We start from the raw sequence: 16,933 nt of genomic DNA, 5'->3' as shown, positions 1-16,933 counted from the left end.
GAGAAGCATATATTTCGGTTGTTACGTGTTCTTATTAAGATAGGCACTTTTCTTGACACATAACCATTTTTATTGTGTCTAATGATTCGCACATTATTATACTTCAGTCGACTTTCGAATACATGTAATTACTTTTGCTTCCAAAGCGAATGCGCTGAAGATTCTTGTTTTTTTTTTTTTTTCCTCAGATGTAGTAACAGCTGTTGAATTTGTTTCCTCTCTGTTGGGGAACAATTTTATTGCTTTTACCATTTTATTGTCACGTCTGTGTGGTTTTGCCTTCAACTATAGTTGTGGTAGCTTATTTGGTACGTTAAACAATGTAGTTATTGCATTCTATAAAAGTTTCCTACGTTCCACATTCACTGATTTGGCTGGAAGTGGAGTGAAAAAAAAATTCTCGTTGTTGATTAAACGTAAGATGTCTTTCTGCAAAAGCTCAGGTCTTCTGCTGTTTACTAGCCATTTTTTTAGACTGTGGGAGTATGAGGGTAGTGAACAGTGCAAGTAAATGGCTTTGATATGTCGCTGATATATGAATCGCCGCGTGAAATGTCTGCGGTGATGTCTGACCAAGGTAGTTCGAAGTATTCTAACCTCTTTGTCTTTGTCCGTCTGCAAACATGAATATCTTTGAAATAGGCATAGTTTTCAGTTATGTTTGTACACTAGTTTCAGTCAGGTGAAGTGTGTTGGGATAATTGTTTTATAGTTGACGACTGGCTTAGGCTGTGATATGTTACGATTTTAGACTGATATAATTCCATTTTTTATAAGTTTGATATCCCTCCGCTATGGAAGTATTATTAATTGACAGTGGTAATACGTGTGAATTTTAAAATCGGTAAGTTTCAGTGTCCGATATAAATTTTAGAATATCTTGTTTTTAATCTACTGCGCACAATTGTGTATGCAGCTGAAGGGCCATTATTTTTTATGTTGTATATGATATCAGCGTTCACCCCAATCCACGCCGCTGCCCTTGTATCCCCACCAGCTTTTTCCAAAGATAAAATTCGTGATGTGATAGGGAAATCACCTGAATTTAAAACGAGTACACACAAGTGTAATAATAGTAATTATTATTATTTGCGAGTGAAATTAGATGTGAGCTAATGTCAGTAAGATACGAATGGCGAATAACGACCCTCAGGAAATAAACCGTGAGTGGCGATACGAACAGGTAAGGAAAACTACAAATTTTATTTTTGAAAAATTGAAACCTGATTTCTATTACCGTGGAGTACAAAGAAGTGACTGACACGTGAACAAAAACATACAATGACAATTCCAACCGTTTCAGTATATGAAGTACTAGGTGCCTTTTTATTTCTCTTACTTCTGTTGTATAGAACATGATCGTTGTTTCACGATCAGAGGAAGATTCAGTTGAATTGGTTGGAAATGTTTTGAATAGTATACATCTTAGTTCAGTGGGTTTTGCGCTCCTACACATTCTTGGAACAGCGCATGTAAATACTTGAACCCTGGAAGGTGATGAACAATAGATTGTTGATTAATAACATCGTAGATTGTTGATGCTCATCTGATATGAAATCTTCACCATTTCACGTTTTTATGTGTTACTTACAGATCTCATACTTTCGTTAAGTTTTTCCGAAAGTTTTATAACTCAACCGAAAATAATGTAACAAATGTATTCTCTAGTACCTCGTTGGGACTGGAGTCTCATCTTTGGACACCCCCGCCCTCCTCCTCCTGGAATTTTGTTTGCGGTGACATTGATATGTAGCGTAGCGCAAGGTTAGGGTTAGCTTAGAAGTTTGTAGTGGATCCTCTCCTCCCATTTTTCGAAGTTGATGTACGATGTGTGTAAATAATATGCATCAAAATACTTGCTGACAACATGTTTGGGACCTATTACATGTTTTATGGATGTACCTTGCAACCCTAATTTTTATTGCAAATGGTGTGCGAAATATGGCGTAAATGAAAACACTTGGCAATGCTATAGGTCAGCCTGTTACCACACCCTAGCTGATTGGCAGTCACATTCACTTCCTTCAATAGCTTATTACCAAATTGTCTTGTAACAGACCTCGGGCTACGTTACATATAAGTCTGCACCATGACCAAGATTTCGGGTGGGGAGAGGACCAGTTTCACACTTCAGCTATTTCCTGCTATTGCTTTTCATTTTTAGCTTTCCCATTGTTCTAGATGTTTCTGTTCCATTATTTTCCACACACTAAGTAAGATGCAACTTGTTGGGCATTACAGAAGTGTCAGATTCCAACCGTCTGCTGTGACTCACGATGTCATGTATACGGCGGAAACGGTTATTCCCGGCATATACAAAATGATGACAATAACATCACTACATACAAAAGCTAACAAACACGAATAAAAATTAAAATGACACAATAATGTCTTACTCCAAAAGTAAAATGAAACTAATGAAACAACTGCAGGAAATTGGGGCTTAGGCTGGGAACAAGCTAAATATACATGAATAAAAGAACAATGCACCATCCCAAAACAAATTATATAAAAAAATGTAATTTACAGCATTCTGCTACATCAACAAAACCACAGAAACTGGATGCTTCCATTGACCTGTATAGGTCAGCCGCAGCTGCCAATACTAGAAATAAACACCTACAACCCCAAGAAGTGGAACAGTAGATTTCCCTTGACCTATGTAGTTCAACCGCAGCTATCGATACCAAAAAGCAACACCCACAACTCCAAAAGGTGGAACCAAACCACGAACAACTCGAAAACCCAAATACACCATATTCACTACACCAATTAAAACATAACTTATCACAAACATTTCACCTAACGTATTCAACAGTAAGACTGAACATCTGCAGAATCTGTATGGCAGACATCAGATCATCACCCTTCTCTGATGCTAATGATACACTTATGAACTTCACTGTCATATCCCTACCTAACAAAAAAGCAGTTTAAGAATTCGACTTATTTTCGCACAGCAAAAAGAAACTCAAAACCACATTGGCAAGATTACAACTAAAACTCAAATGAACCCAATACCACATGTTAAACTCAGCATGTCCACATCCACCACCAGAGAGCACCATCAAATACAACCAACTCAAAAACTCTGCGCCGTAGTGACGTCACACACCACAACACCATTGTGTCACAGGTCAAAGAAGATGGGTGGAATTGGACACTTCCCTCAATCCACTTGTTGCTTGCAGTGCCATTCTTCGTAAACTTGTTTCATGAATGAGGACTGATGATTTTGTACTTTGCTCCCGTGATCCCAGTACAATTTACCAGTATCAGGAGCAAGCTTTAGAATTTCCACATTAGTTGGTGATAATCTGAAACAATTATTCAGTAACTGAACTGAGACTTGCAATCCATTCATTACTTATCTAAATCTGTACCCTGCAAAACACAGTGAAGTCCGTGGGAGATGGTACTTCGCAATGTACAAGTTATTAGAGCTTCTTCCATTTACATCCATATGTAGAGGGTGAAGATTGATTGCTTCAGTGACTGTAATTAATTTAATCTTATCTTCATGGTCACAATGGAAGTGATATGTAGATGTCATAGCATTTACCTAGCTTCATCACTTCTTGTAACCTTGTAAGTTGGTTTCTGTCTCCAAGTGTCACGCACTTAAGGTTTTGACAATCTTTGTGACTTTTTTCATCTGTCGAAAAGATCTGCCAGTTGTGAGTGTGGCCCACATTGATATTATTCCCATCAGGTCTCCAATTTTCATTAAATGTTATATATGAGTTGATTGATGTTTTGCCATCAGTTAGAGGCACTTCATTTTGAAATTTTCAGTTACTGATTCCCTGGAATTATAATAATTTGATTTTCCATGTGTGTTTTACCAGATACTAGACTCCTATTCATGAGGTGTGCTCTTCAATTCACCATTGGGTCAGTTCAACAAGAAAAAAGTATTATATCACCCATCATCTCAGATTTGGATGATTCTTGACATATTTGTTCTCCCTGTGGAGATAAGTAATCATGCCAAATTTTCTCTCTCTCTCTCTCTCTCTCTCTCTCTCTCTGTGTGTGTGTGTGTGTGTGTGTGTGTGTGTGTGTGTGTGTGTGTGTGTGTCCATTTGAAAAATTGGTTGTTTTTAACATTATGATGACACAATGGACACATGCAATCATTTAAAATAAATTGCCAGTGCTTATTAAATATCCAAACAATGTAAAATTGCAATGTTAGCCTCTATAGTTGATAGTATAAAGGTTGTAGAAAAAAATACCTCACACCTTTACGTAAACCCACCAAGAGAAGGAAAAAACTGTACTTCATTTTTTATTTTGCTAAAATCGTACTTAAACCCTACATCGAATATCATATACATGAAAAGGGATAATCCATGTAAAAATTATTTGCGAGTATTCCTCAAAGCATGGGTTGTCACTTGGGGAAAATAAAAGTAGCCTAATGGTTTTTTAATCCCTTTATAGACTAATTACTTGTTTTTGCAATTAAATATGGCTTTTAATGTTTTTCCTGAGAACCTAAAATAAACAACTGAAATTTTGAGGGTCCATGATAGCCTAATATAGTTTTGGCATAACTGAAATTTTAAGTGAATGAACTTACTAAAGAAATTTATTCGACTAATAGTATTTTTTAAAAGTCTACGTAATTCCATATTTTTTAAACAGCATTATGTAGAATAGACATTAACTGTAATGGTAACTTTTTTCCTGAACAGAGTATATACACTGCTCTGAAAACCGGTAAATTTTCGTAGTTGATGTTTCAGGACATTCAACAAAAACGAGGAATGGGAACTGGGCAAATACATCTTATTTGGAGCAATGGAATAGCAGCAAAGGTCCTGAAGCATTCATAAATTATACATTTAAATCATGTTCTGTTGCATTTAGTTCAATGATTATCCTACACGACTACAGATTGGAATATTTACAAGCTAAGTTTGTTAGCAATTCTTTTTGTTTTTGCTCACAAATGATGCGAATTTATTCTGTGAATTATATTTCAATGTCAATCCCACATCACTACTGACTGTCCTTGCTTCAGAGTTGCCTAAACAATCTACTGACCTAAAGTAGTGGAAACTTCTGGTTCCAGGAATTGTTTGAAGTTCTACAAGGTTAGAATGTGTATGATTTACAGGTTATTCAGGAAGAAAAATATACCCTAACATTGATGTTAACATTACAATACTGAAACAAACCTAATGCAGACAGTATTTGATTTCCTAGGCGTTGTAATAAAATTCTCTTTTGTGCTATCCTTTTAACTGTCTGTCCTGTGTCACTAGACTCAGTTTTTCTTGGGCTGTCTGCAAAGAATGACCAATCAACTTTGATATTAGGTTCATTTTGAACAAGACATAGATTTATAAAAGTTTATTTTTATTGGTCTGTATAGCCATTAAGAAAATAGTGTTTCTTTTTTAGCATTTGATATTGTTTGTTTGATAAATTCAGTCATGGTTTCTTGCATTTTGTGCACCATTCAGGCATGGCCCATGCCATCAGATAAAGCACAAACGTAACTGTTTACCCAGTAACAAATACTCTCTCTGCATGCATACAGAAACAGAAGAAACACTAAACAATGTTCTTAAAAGTATCATTGACTGTTTTTTTGCGATTGGTCTCACCCTCAGTGTTAAGAAGACACAACATGTTCTGTTCTGCGTATGTAGGGATACGTCAGTGGTAAATGTAACACATGGTGAGGAAATAAGAAGTAAGGTAGAAACTTCAAAATTCTTTGAAATCCATATTGATGAGAATTTAAATTGGAAAAAGAAAATTTTGGAACTCCTAGAACAACTTAGTTGTGCCACATTTACATTTAGGATCATTGCAAACCTTGGGGAGACAGAAGTTGATAAGGTGACTTATTTTTCACATTTTCATTCAATAATGTCATATGAAATAATGTTCTGGGGCAACCCATGTTTAAGAAAGAAAGCTTTGTTGCACAAAAAGTGCTGTAGGGATAATATGTGGTGCTCACCCAGGATCATCTTGTAGACGTCCATTTAAGGCGTTGGGCGTTCTGACTACTGTGTATTCCCTCCTGATTACTGCTTTACAGTATATTTATTCCCTCATGAAGTTTGTTGTAAATAATCCATTACAGTTCAAAAAGGAACAATGATGCACATAATTATAATTCAGAAGGAAAAAGACATACATTACTCCACATGGAAGTTTTCCCACAAAAAGGGATGCACAGTGCTGCAACAAAAATTTTTGATCACTTACCCAGTGATATAAAATGTCTGACAGACAACCAAATAAAATTTGAAAATAAACTGAGAAAGTTTATCCTTGACAACTATTCTGTAGAAGGTGACTAACCCACACCTGTATATCTTTTCTTTTTGGGAAAAAAAGAAAGAAATAAAACCTACATGGAAATGTTCAGAATGTAACGACATGCAACAATTAATTTGCAATATGAATGTAAAATGACTTGTTCCACATCATTACGATCTTTCACATTCAGCATTTTTTAGATGTACAGTGGTGTTCTTGCACTTCTCTTAAAGTGTGATAATATTTTAATTGAGACTGTAAGAATGTGGAACAATTTTTTCCAATTTAGATGAAAGATTATCAGTTTCAGCAGTGTTTGCAGCACATGGGTTGGGCTGTTTTGGGGAAGAGACCAAACAGCGAGGTCATCTGTCTCATCGGATTAGGAAAGGATGGCGAATGAAGTCAGCCATGCACTTTAAAAGGAACCATCCCAGCAATTGCCTGGAGCATTTAGGGAAATAACGGAAAACCTAAATCAGGATGGCTGGATGCGGGATTGAACAGTCATCCTCCCGAATGCAAGTAGAGTGTGCTAACCACTGTGGCACGTTGCTCGGTATGGTACATGTTATCATTTGTATTGTACCAGTTGATATCTATATATTAAGGAAAAGCAGTAGTGTTCCTTTTTTGAGTGCATCCATGAGTGCCACAGCATACATAAGAGACCAGGTTTTCACGTACTATCAGTTTTGTGGGATCATTATATCTTTCTTCAAATGGAACCATATTAATCTGTAAAACTACAGTGTGATGAATGGTGCAGAAAGATACTTACAGGGTCCCATTAGCATCTGCTAAAACAAACCATTTAGAGTGAAGTGAATCCAGTGTAGAAAAACCTACTTTAGTTTCTTGATATTTGCTTTTAAAATCTCAGTAAATTTCATTTACATTGTATAAAATCAACCATTTTCTTTCAAACTGCCTTTCCTTCATGCTTCCAAAATCTTTTACAACTGCTAACTCTCTGGACTCATTATCATTTTGGTAAAGAGAATTTTTACAAAATCAGTTACTTCAGCTACAGTTTCTTCGTTCTTTTCAGGCTTGGTTCAAAAGATTATGTGCTTGCCATTGGTGTTAATTGTACCTTATATTATCAAACAGCAAGTTCATTTCTTATCAAGTTAACACAGCTTGTAAGTGTTCCAATCTGTGGTTGTCTAGGGTAATCGATGAACTAAATACAACAGAACACAATGTTACTGTATAGTTAATGATACATGCCCTGTTCCCATTCTTCATGTACTTGATCTTGTTGAACATCCTCAAACATCAGCTAGAAGAACTTGTCAATTTTCATAGGAGTAGATGTGCTCTATTCAGGAAAGAATGTTAAGAGTTTCACTCCAAAAGAAATGCAGAATATTTTTGTAAAAATAAAGTTTTCATTCTGCATGTGTGAAAGTTTTACAGTGTGTAGATACATCCTTCCTGCTTGTTTTCAAACTTAGTTCAACCTGTTCCCGTTAGTGCCGCTGTCACAGCATGTCTTCAAGATGGCTTCTACACTTGACATTTGTCAGAAGCAATGTGCTGTCATAGAATTCCTGTGCTGTAAAAACGAGACTGTGGGAAACATCCACAAGAGGTTGAAAAAGGTGTATGGAGATGCTGCTGTCGATCGCAGTACAGTTAGTCGGTGGGCAAGCAGGTTAGTGATGAAAGCGGGCACGGTAATATTGAGGATTATCCTCGCAGCGGCAGGCCTCGTACTGCACACACTCCAGACAATGTGCAGAGAGTTAACGAATTGGTGACTGCTGACAGACGCATCACAGTGAACGAATTGTCATGTTATTGTGGGATAGGGGGAGGAAGTGTTTGCAGAATACTGAAAGTGTTGGCGTTAAAAAAGGTTTTTGCCATGTGGGTTCCCAGAATGTTGACAGTGGCTCACAAAGAAACAAGAAAAACGGTATGCAGCGAACTTTTGGGTTCGACCACATCGGCAAAAGCAGGATGTTTTGCTGTTGCACAACAATGCACGGCCACATGTCAGTCAAAAAACCATGGAAGCGATCACAAAACTAGGATGGACAACAGTGAAACACCCGCCTTACAGTCCTGACCTGGCTCCATGTGACTATCATCTTTCAGGAAAACTGAAAGACTCTCTTCGTAGAACAAGGTTTGAAGATGATGACTTCCTTGTGCACACTGCCAAACAGTGGCTCCAACAGGTTGGTCCAGAATTTTACCGTGCGGGTATACAAGTGCTGGTTCCAAGATGGCGTAAGGCAGTTGAGAGTGATGGAAATTATGTGGAGAAGGATGTATCTACGCAATGTAAAACTTTCAAACATGTAGAATAAAAGATGGATTAAAAAAAAAATAGTATGCATTTCTTTTGGAGTGACCCTTGTATTTGTAACACAAATGTTTATTCCATGTTGTGTTAAAAAAAAAAGTTAAGCTGATCTTATTAAATACTGTTAGCTGAGAAACTTATAAAATAAAGTTCAGTCACTTAAAATTTCAGTCACGTTGATTGTATATTATCCGGGACCCTCGAAATTTCAGTGGTTTATTTTAGGTTCTCAAGGAAAAAAGCAAAAATTAGTAGTAAAAAACAAAACAAAGAGACAAAAAACTGATTAATTTCATTTTCCCAAGTGATAATCCTTAGACATTTAGTCTGCAAAAATTTTTAGGGATTCTCTCTTTATTTGTATGTGATATTTGTATTTTATAACCATATTTTTAGCAAAATAAAAATACAAAAAATGTGAGTATATATTTTTTCCTGTCTTGATGGTATTACTTAAAGGTAAGAGATATTTTTTCGTACAACCCTTATTCTTCATAGTAGGCTATTCTAGCTTGTATGTTTCACTGGAAACGTACAAACAACTGGGTTGTGTATGGACTGTGTTGTGACTTATTGAAAATCGAGGACACTCGACACTGCAATCGAATGTGGAAATACAGTTACAAGAAATAATTTATGTTCAAGCTTAGAATGTGTTTGGTGTGGAAAACGTGGTTGTTGGTGTTTTTGTGGTCTTCAGTCCAAAGAGTAGTTTGATACTGCTCCCAACACAAGTCTATCCCTGTGCATGCCTCTTCACCTCTGCATAACTAGTGCAGCCCAGAACCATTTGAACCAGCTTACTATAGGGCCATGCTGACAAGTAATGTCTCCAAATTTTAACGCTTTTAAAGCTTTTAAAATAAAACAAAGGTTATTATCATTCTACATCTTTATTGTTCATATCTACATATTTGCAGTCCCCTGCCACTAGAGGTTTCCTAATTGAAGCATGTAACATTGTGGTATGTAACGTAACAGTCGATGCTTGAGAAACAGCATGCTGTAATCAGGTTACGAATTCAAAGAGTTCATCCACACCAGGAGTACCCTGCCCTTCATTATGACACTGCCAGAACGCACACAGGTGCTGAGACATCTGCAACAATCGGACACCTTGGGTGGACAGCCATCGATCGTCCTCCATACATTTGCGACTTGGAACCATCTGATTTTCATCTGTTTACAGAACTTAAAGAATACTTTTGAGGACTTCACTTCGATAGTAATGAAGTCATGCAAACAGATGTGGTGGTGTGGCTCTGTGGGCAAAGTCAAACATTCTACACTAACTGTATCAACAAACTGGTTTCTTGTAGGGAGAAATGTGTTGGGTGCCAGGGTGACGATGTTGAGAAATAAAAATGTAATACAAAGAATAAAGATGTAGAATGTTGTTAATGTTTGTTTCATTTAAAAAGCTTTCAGAGTTTTCACATAAAAAATTCAAAGGCATTTCTTTTTAGCAAGCCTTGTATATTTGAGCCTTGGCCTCCATCTTCAGTTATCACTTCCTCCCTCCTTCCCCCATCCTCACATACTTCCCTCCATTACCAAATTTACAACCACTTTGACCCTCAGGCTTTTCATGTCAACCAAACCATTCTTGCAACGAGATTGTGACATAACTTTATTTTCTCTCCAATTCAATTCAGTGCCTGTTGTTTAGTTACTCGCTCTTCCTATCTAATCTTCACTATTTTTCTGTAGCACAACATTCTAAATATTCTATTATCTTCACTGTCTGAACTGTTTATCATCCACATTTCATTTGTGTAGAAGTTGGGACTGATGAATATTGTGGTACCACCCATCGACTTCAAACCTGTGACATCATCAAGATGGCAGACACCCCTATTTCAGGCTTATACACTGTGGCATCCATGATGTCACTGATTACACAGACACAAGTAATATGATAAGTATTTAATTGCTGAATTAACATGAAACTAATGTTATAACCACAGGATTTAGGGAGTTTTGGGCTGTGACAAGCAAATTACATGACAGTCCTAATAATGAAGACATACCAGAACAAATACTAACCCAAAAATCATGCAAACACTATCTTCAGCAGTCAACAAAACCACAAAAAATTAAAAAAAAAAACTGATGTCAGAAATTTCACTTGACCTCTATAGCTCAAGTAAAGTCCACAATAACACACACATGCAGCTCCAAAACCTGGTACTGAATATTTCATTTGATCTATATATCTCAAACAAAACCGTGCTACCACAAAACCACACACAACTCAACAAATCTGATATCTAGCGCTTCACTTGACTTGCATATATCCATAACAAAGTCTGCAGTACAACAAAACCAAAACCCACCCATCAAACAAATATTGAAAACCTAACCTTATCTATGTAAGTACAAGAAACTCCACAATACCTACCAATCATAATCCAACATAATTACCGATAACTAACAACCCAACCCAATGTCTGTCTTCTTCTACAGTTTTTACCCACTACAGCTCCCTCTGGCAGCATAAAAGTTGCCCCCCGACATATTAACAGGTGTCCTGTTGTCCTGTTCCTTGTCCTTGTCAGTGTCTTCCATAACAAAGTCTGCAGTACAACAAAACTAAAACCCACCCATCTTAACAAATATTGGAAACCTAACCTTATCTATGTAAGTACAACAAATTGCTGCCCTTCAGGCTGAGTTAGATGAGGCTAGGCGAGAAATGGGCAGGTTAAGGGGGAGAAGGGTAAACGGGTGGGAAGTAGCAACAGGCATAAGGAACAGGCCAAGAAATTCTTCTGACAGCTTTGTTATTAATGTACAAAATAGGTTTGACCTGTTGCCTCAGTCAGAAACTGATGAGCGTCTCACAGAAGTAGATGCAGACAGGGCTCGACAAGCTTTCAGCAGCAAATTGAATAAGAATGTAGGGAAGTCTGCAAAGAGAAAGAAAGTCTTGTTGCTAGGTAGTTCGCATGATAGGGGTGTGGGCCAACTTCTGCAGGATGAATTAGGGTCAGAATACCAGGTCACAAGTTTTTTCAAACCTAATGCTGGGCTGGGGCAGGTTACAGAGGATTTTGGTTCACTATGTAGAGGCTTTACTAAGGAAGGTACCGTGGTTATTGTGGGTGGGCCAGGCAACAGTATTGACAGAGATCTGGGGTACAGCATAGAGTGTGACCTGGCAAAGATTGCATCAACATAGAGTCATACCGGTGATGGGTTTGTGTCGGTTCTGGAGCGCCACGACTGACCTCATTTGAGCTCTTCTGTCAAGAGAGTTAATTTGGAGTTGGAACAGCTACTTGGATCTGGTGCAGGGTCACACATTGGTGTGGTTCCCGTTGATTCACTCTGCAGGTGGGACTATACTAGACATGGCCTACACCTCAACAAGAAAGGGAAGGGTAAACTGGCTGGGCTGATAGCAGGAAATTTAAAGGGGGGAGGAACTACATTTCATGGTGGAAACTCTTTCTTAGTGTAAGATCAGTGTCCAGCGGGAAACTCAGCCAGGCAAGCACTAAAGATGTTAGAAAAGTTCAAGATACTCACAAAAGTAAAGTGAAAAATAATGTTATTATATTTCATCAAAATATTGGGGGATTGAAGAATAAAATTGATGAGCTTCTGCTTTGTTTAGAAGATATAGAAACTGAGAATGTAATAGATGTACTATGCCTGTCTGAGCATCACATTGTCACTGACATGCAAAAGGTTAGCATCAATGGGTACAAATTAGCTGCACATGTAAGTGGAGATAATATGATGAGAGGAGGAGTTGCCATATATGTCAAAAGCTTCCACAGTGTAAAAAATTTAGAAATTAAAAAATTTTGTGTAGAGCAACATATTGAAGCATGTGTCACTGAACTTAAACTAAATGATGGCACTTTCATAATTGTAACAGTGTATAGGTCCCCCTCAGGAAATTTCCAGCTATTTCTAGAAAACTTGGATGCTTTGTTGTGCTATCTGTCAGTCAGGGGGAAGCAAATTATCATTTGTGGGGATTTCAATGTTGATTCCCTGAAAGAGTGTAATAGGAAGAATGACCTTGTAGTATTACTCAGTTCTTTCAATTTGAGCTCCGTCATTGATTTTCTTACTCGGATAACAAAGAACAGCAGTACATTAATAGATAACTTTTTTATAGACCAAGATAAGTTTAAGGACATAAATGCTTATCCTGTTGAGAATGGTCTTTCAGATCATGGTGCACAGCTAGTTACAGTACATGACATAGCTCCATGCAGTATATCAAATCAGACTTTCAAAGCAGTGCATCCAATTAACAATATAAATATTGCAAACTTTAGGGAAAGCCTACAGCAACTAGACTGGGATGAAGTGTATAAGGAACCTGATGCAAACTTGAAATATAACTTATTTCACGATACATTTTTAAGGGTATTTGAAAATTGTTTTCCCAAGAAAATAGTTAAACATAATTCCAAGAAAACATATAAAAAACCATGGCTAACTAAAGGAATAAGAATATCTTGCAACCATAAAAGAGAACTGTATCTAACAGCAATAGGGAGTACTGACCCCGAAATTGTTCAATATTATAAAAACTATTGTGCGGTACTAAGAAAAGTTATTAAAAAGTCCAGAAGCATGTGTATCATGTCTGAGATCAGTAACTCTGATAATAAAATTAAAGCAATTTGGAATATTATTGAAAGGGAAACAGGGCAACCAAGAGCACAGGAAGACTTTAGTGCCACAAAACTGAATGATAAGTGTACTAACAAACAATCAGAAATTGAAAATATTTTCAGTAATCATTTTTTAAATGTTGTGGCGAAAATAGGATCTAGATTCTCACTAGAAGAGGCAAGGCTACTAATAGAAGAGGCCATACCTATGCCGTTTGAAACAACTGTAATTCTACCACCATCTCCCTCAGAAATCAGTAAAATAATAAACTCACTGAAAAGTAAAAGCTCTTACGGTATTGAAGGCATTTCCAGCAAGGTACTTAAAGCTTGTTCCCCACAGATAAGCAGGATTCTCAGCCATGTATGTAATAGCTCTTTGGAGCAGGGTGTTTTCCCCGATAGACTGAAATATGCCATTGTAAAACCATTGCATAAAAAGGGGGATACGTCGGATGTCAACAACTACTGCCCAATCTCTCTTCTGACAGCTCTATCAAAAATTTTTGAGAAAGTAATGTATTCAAGAGTAGCCTCCCATATTTGTAAAAATAAAGTACTAACAAAATGTCAGTTTGGTTTTCAGAAAGGCTTTTCAACAGAAAATGCTATATACGCTTTCACTGATCAAATATTAAATGCTCTGAATAACCGGACATCACCCATTGGTATTTTTTGTGATCTCTCAAAGGCCTTTGATTGTGTAAGTCATGGAATTCTTTTAGATAAGCTAAATCATTATGGTTTGAGTGAGGCAGTGCACAAATGGTTTAATTCATACTTAACTGGGAGAATGCAGAAAGTTGAAATAAGTGGTTCATGTAATGTTAAAACAACAGCTGATTCCTCAAACTGGGGGGGGGGGGGGCGCTATCAAGTACGGGGTCCCACAGGGTTCGGTCTTAGGTCGTTTACTGTTCTTGATATACATTAATGACATACCATTCCACATTGATGAAGATGCAAAGTTAGTTCTTTTTGCTGATGATACAAGTATAGTAATAACACCCAAAAACCAAGAACTAAGTGATGTAATTGTAAATGATGTTTTTCACAAAATTATTAAGTGGTTCTCAGCAAACGGACTCTCTTTAAATTTTGATAAAACACAGTATATACAGTTCCGTACAGTAAATGGCACAACTCCAGTAATAAATATAGACTTTGAACAGACGTCTGTAGCTAAGGTAGAATTTTCAAAATTTTTAGGTGCGTCCATTGATGAGAGGTTAAACTGGAAGCAACACATTGATGGCCTGCTGAAACGTCTGAGTTCAACTACGTATGCTATTAGGGTTATTGCAAATTTTGGTGATAAGAATCTCAGTAAATTAGCTTACTATGCCTACTTTCATTCACTGCTTTCGTATGGCATCATATTCTGGGGTAATTCATCGTTGAGTAGAAAAGTATTCATTGCTCAAAAACATGTAATCAGAATAATTGCTGGAGCCCACCCATGGTCATCCTGCAGACATCTATTTAAGGACCTAGGGATCCTCACGGTAACCTCACAGTATATATATTCACTTATGAAATTTGTTGTTAATAATCCAACCCAGTTCAAAAGTAATAGCAGTGTGCGTAGCTATAACACCAGGAGAAAGGATGATCTTCACTATGCAGGGTTAAATCTGACTTTGGCACAGAAAGGGGTAAGTTATGCTGCCACAAAAGTCTTTGGTCACCTACCAAACAGCATCAAAAGCCTGACAGGTAGCCAACTAAAATTTAAAAATAAATTAAAAGAATTTCTAGATGACAACTCCTACTCATTGGCTGAATTTTTAGATATAAATTAAGGGAAAAAAATTAGTGTCATGCAATATTTTGTGTAATGTAATATCTTGTACAGACATCTTTTATTAACCTGACATGTTCCATATCATTACGAAGTGTCGTATTCGTGATCTATGGAACAAGTATTAATCTAATCTAATCTAATCTGTTCCTTTCCTTCCCAGTTCTGTGGAGAACCTCTTCATTCTTTATCAGTCCACCTAATTTTCAACATTCTTCTGTAGTACCACATCTCAAAGGCTTCGATTGTCTTTTGTTCTGGTTTTCTCTCAGTCCCTGTATCCCTGCCATACAATGCTGTGCTCCAGACACTCATTCTCAGAAATTTCTTCCTCAAATTATGACCTATGTTTGATACTAGCACACTTCTGTTGGCCAGGAATGCCCTATTGCCAGTGCTACGCTGCTTTTTATGTCATCGTTGATCTAGCTGTGAGAGGTCATTTTGCTGCTTAGGTTGCAGAATTCCTTAACTTTGTCTATTTCGTGATCACCAATTATGATGTCACGTCCTGTGTTGTTCTCATTTCTGCTACTTCTCATTACTTTTGTCTTTCTTCGATTTATTCTCAATCTGTATTATGTACTCATTATACTGTTCATTCCATTCAAAATGTCCTGTAATTCTTCTTCACTTTCACTGAGAGTAGCAATGTCCTCAGCAAATCTTAACATAGATATCCTTTCATCTTTAATGTTAATCCCTCATTGAACCTCTCTTTTTATTTCCATCATTGCTGCTTCAACGTATAGGTTGAACAGCCAGGGCAAAAGACTACATCTCTGTCTTACACCCTCTTTAAATCAGTCCACTTCATCCTTGGTTTTGCAATCTCATTGTTCCCTCTTTGTTCTTGTACATTACCCATCTTTCCCTATAGCTTACTCCTATTTTCCACAGGATTTCAGACATCTTGCACCATTTTATACTGTTGAACGCTTTTTCGGGCTTGACAAACCCAATGGATGTCTCTTGATTTTTCTTGAGTGTTATTTCCATTTTCAACTGCAATGCCAGAATTGCTGCTCTAGTGCCTTTATCTTTCATAAAGCCAAACTCATCGTCATCTAACAGATACTCAATTTTCTTTAACATTCTTCTGTATCTGATTCTTGTCACCAAGTTGGAGACATGATCTGTTAAGCTGATTGTGCAATGATCTTGCACTTGTCAGCTCTTGCTATACTCAGCATTGTGTGGATGATATATTTCTGAAAGTCTGATTGTTTAATGCCAGTCTCATACATTCTACACACCAACGTGAAGTCATTTTGTTCCACTTTCCCCATTGATTTTAGGAATTCTTATGGAATGTTATTTATTGCTTCTGCCTCATTTGATCTTAAGTCTTCCAAAGCACTTTTAAAATATTGTTTCTAATACGGGATGTCCTGTCTCTTCCTGGTGAATCGTGTTTCCTCTTCTATCATGTCATTGGACAAGTCATCCCCCTCATAGAGGCGTTCGGTGTACTCTTTCTACCTATCCGCCCTTTGCTCTGCATTTAACATTAGAATTCCCATTGCACTCTTATTGTTAACACACTTGCCTTTAATGTCACTGAAGGTTGTTTTGACTTTTTAGTATGCGGAGTCCATCCTTCACATTTATCATGGAACCATTTTTCCTTATCTTTCCCACACTTCCTGTTTATTTAATTCCTAAGTGACTTACTAGTATTTCTGTATTCATAAATTTCCTTAAACGTTTTTCTACTTCCTTCTTTCATCGATCAGAGACTACTATTTGAATTTTTTATTCATATGAAATTGAGAACTTTCTCAGGGAATGTTCTTTTGCTCTGAAAACCTCCTCTGGAGAATCTTCTCTTTTTTTTCTCAGGAGAGAATAAAACTGCTTTCACACCCTTCCCAACTGAATTAGTGCATACGT

General features: G+C 37.1%; 1 protein-coding gene across 7 annotated transcripts in view; it reads left to right on the top strand.

Annotated features, from left to right (window-relative positions):
• Positions 1 to 665: 665 nt before the first annotated feature.
• Positions 666 to 16,933, top strand: part of LOC126248363 (terminal uridylyltransferase 7-like) — a 321,739-nt gene continuing 305,471 nt past the window's right edge. For 5 of the 7 annotated variants that reach the window (XM_049949291.1, XM_049949290.1, XM_049949289.1 and 2 more), the window contains exon 1: positions 666 to 844. The gene's annotated coding sequence lies outside the window, so the exon portion shown is untranslated. Of the gene's footprint in view, positions 845 to 955; positions 1,184 to 16,933 lie in introns of all 7 variants that reach the window. The other 2 variants (XM_049949284.1, XM_049949286.1) reach the window with 1 other exon arrangement.

The sequence above is a fragment of the Schistocerca nitens genome, chromosome 3, assembly GCF_023898315.1.
Source record: "Schistocerca nitens isolate TAMUIC-IGC-003100 chromosome 3, iqSchNite1.1, whole genome shotgun sequence".
Lineage (NCBI taxonomy): Eukaryota > Metazoa > Arthropoda > Insecta > Orthoptera > Acrididae > Schistocerca > Schistocerca nitens.
Note: the sequence above shows the minus strand (reverse complement) of the source record. Positions and strands in the feature narration are given on the sequence as shown.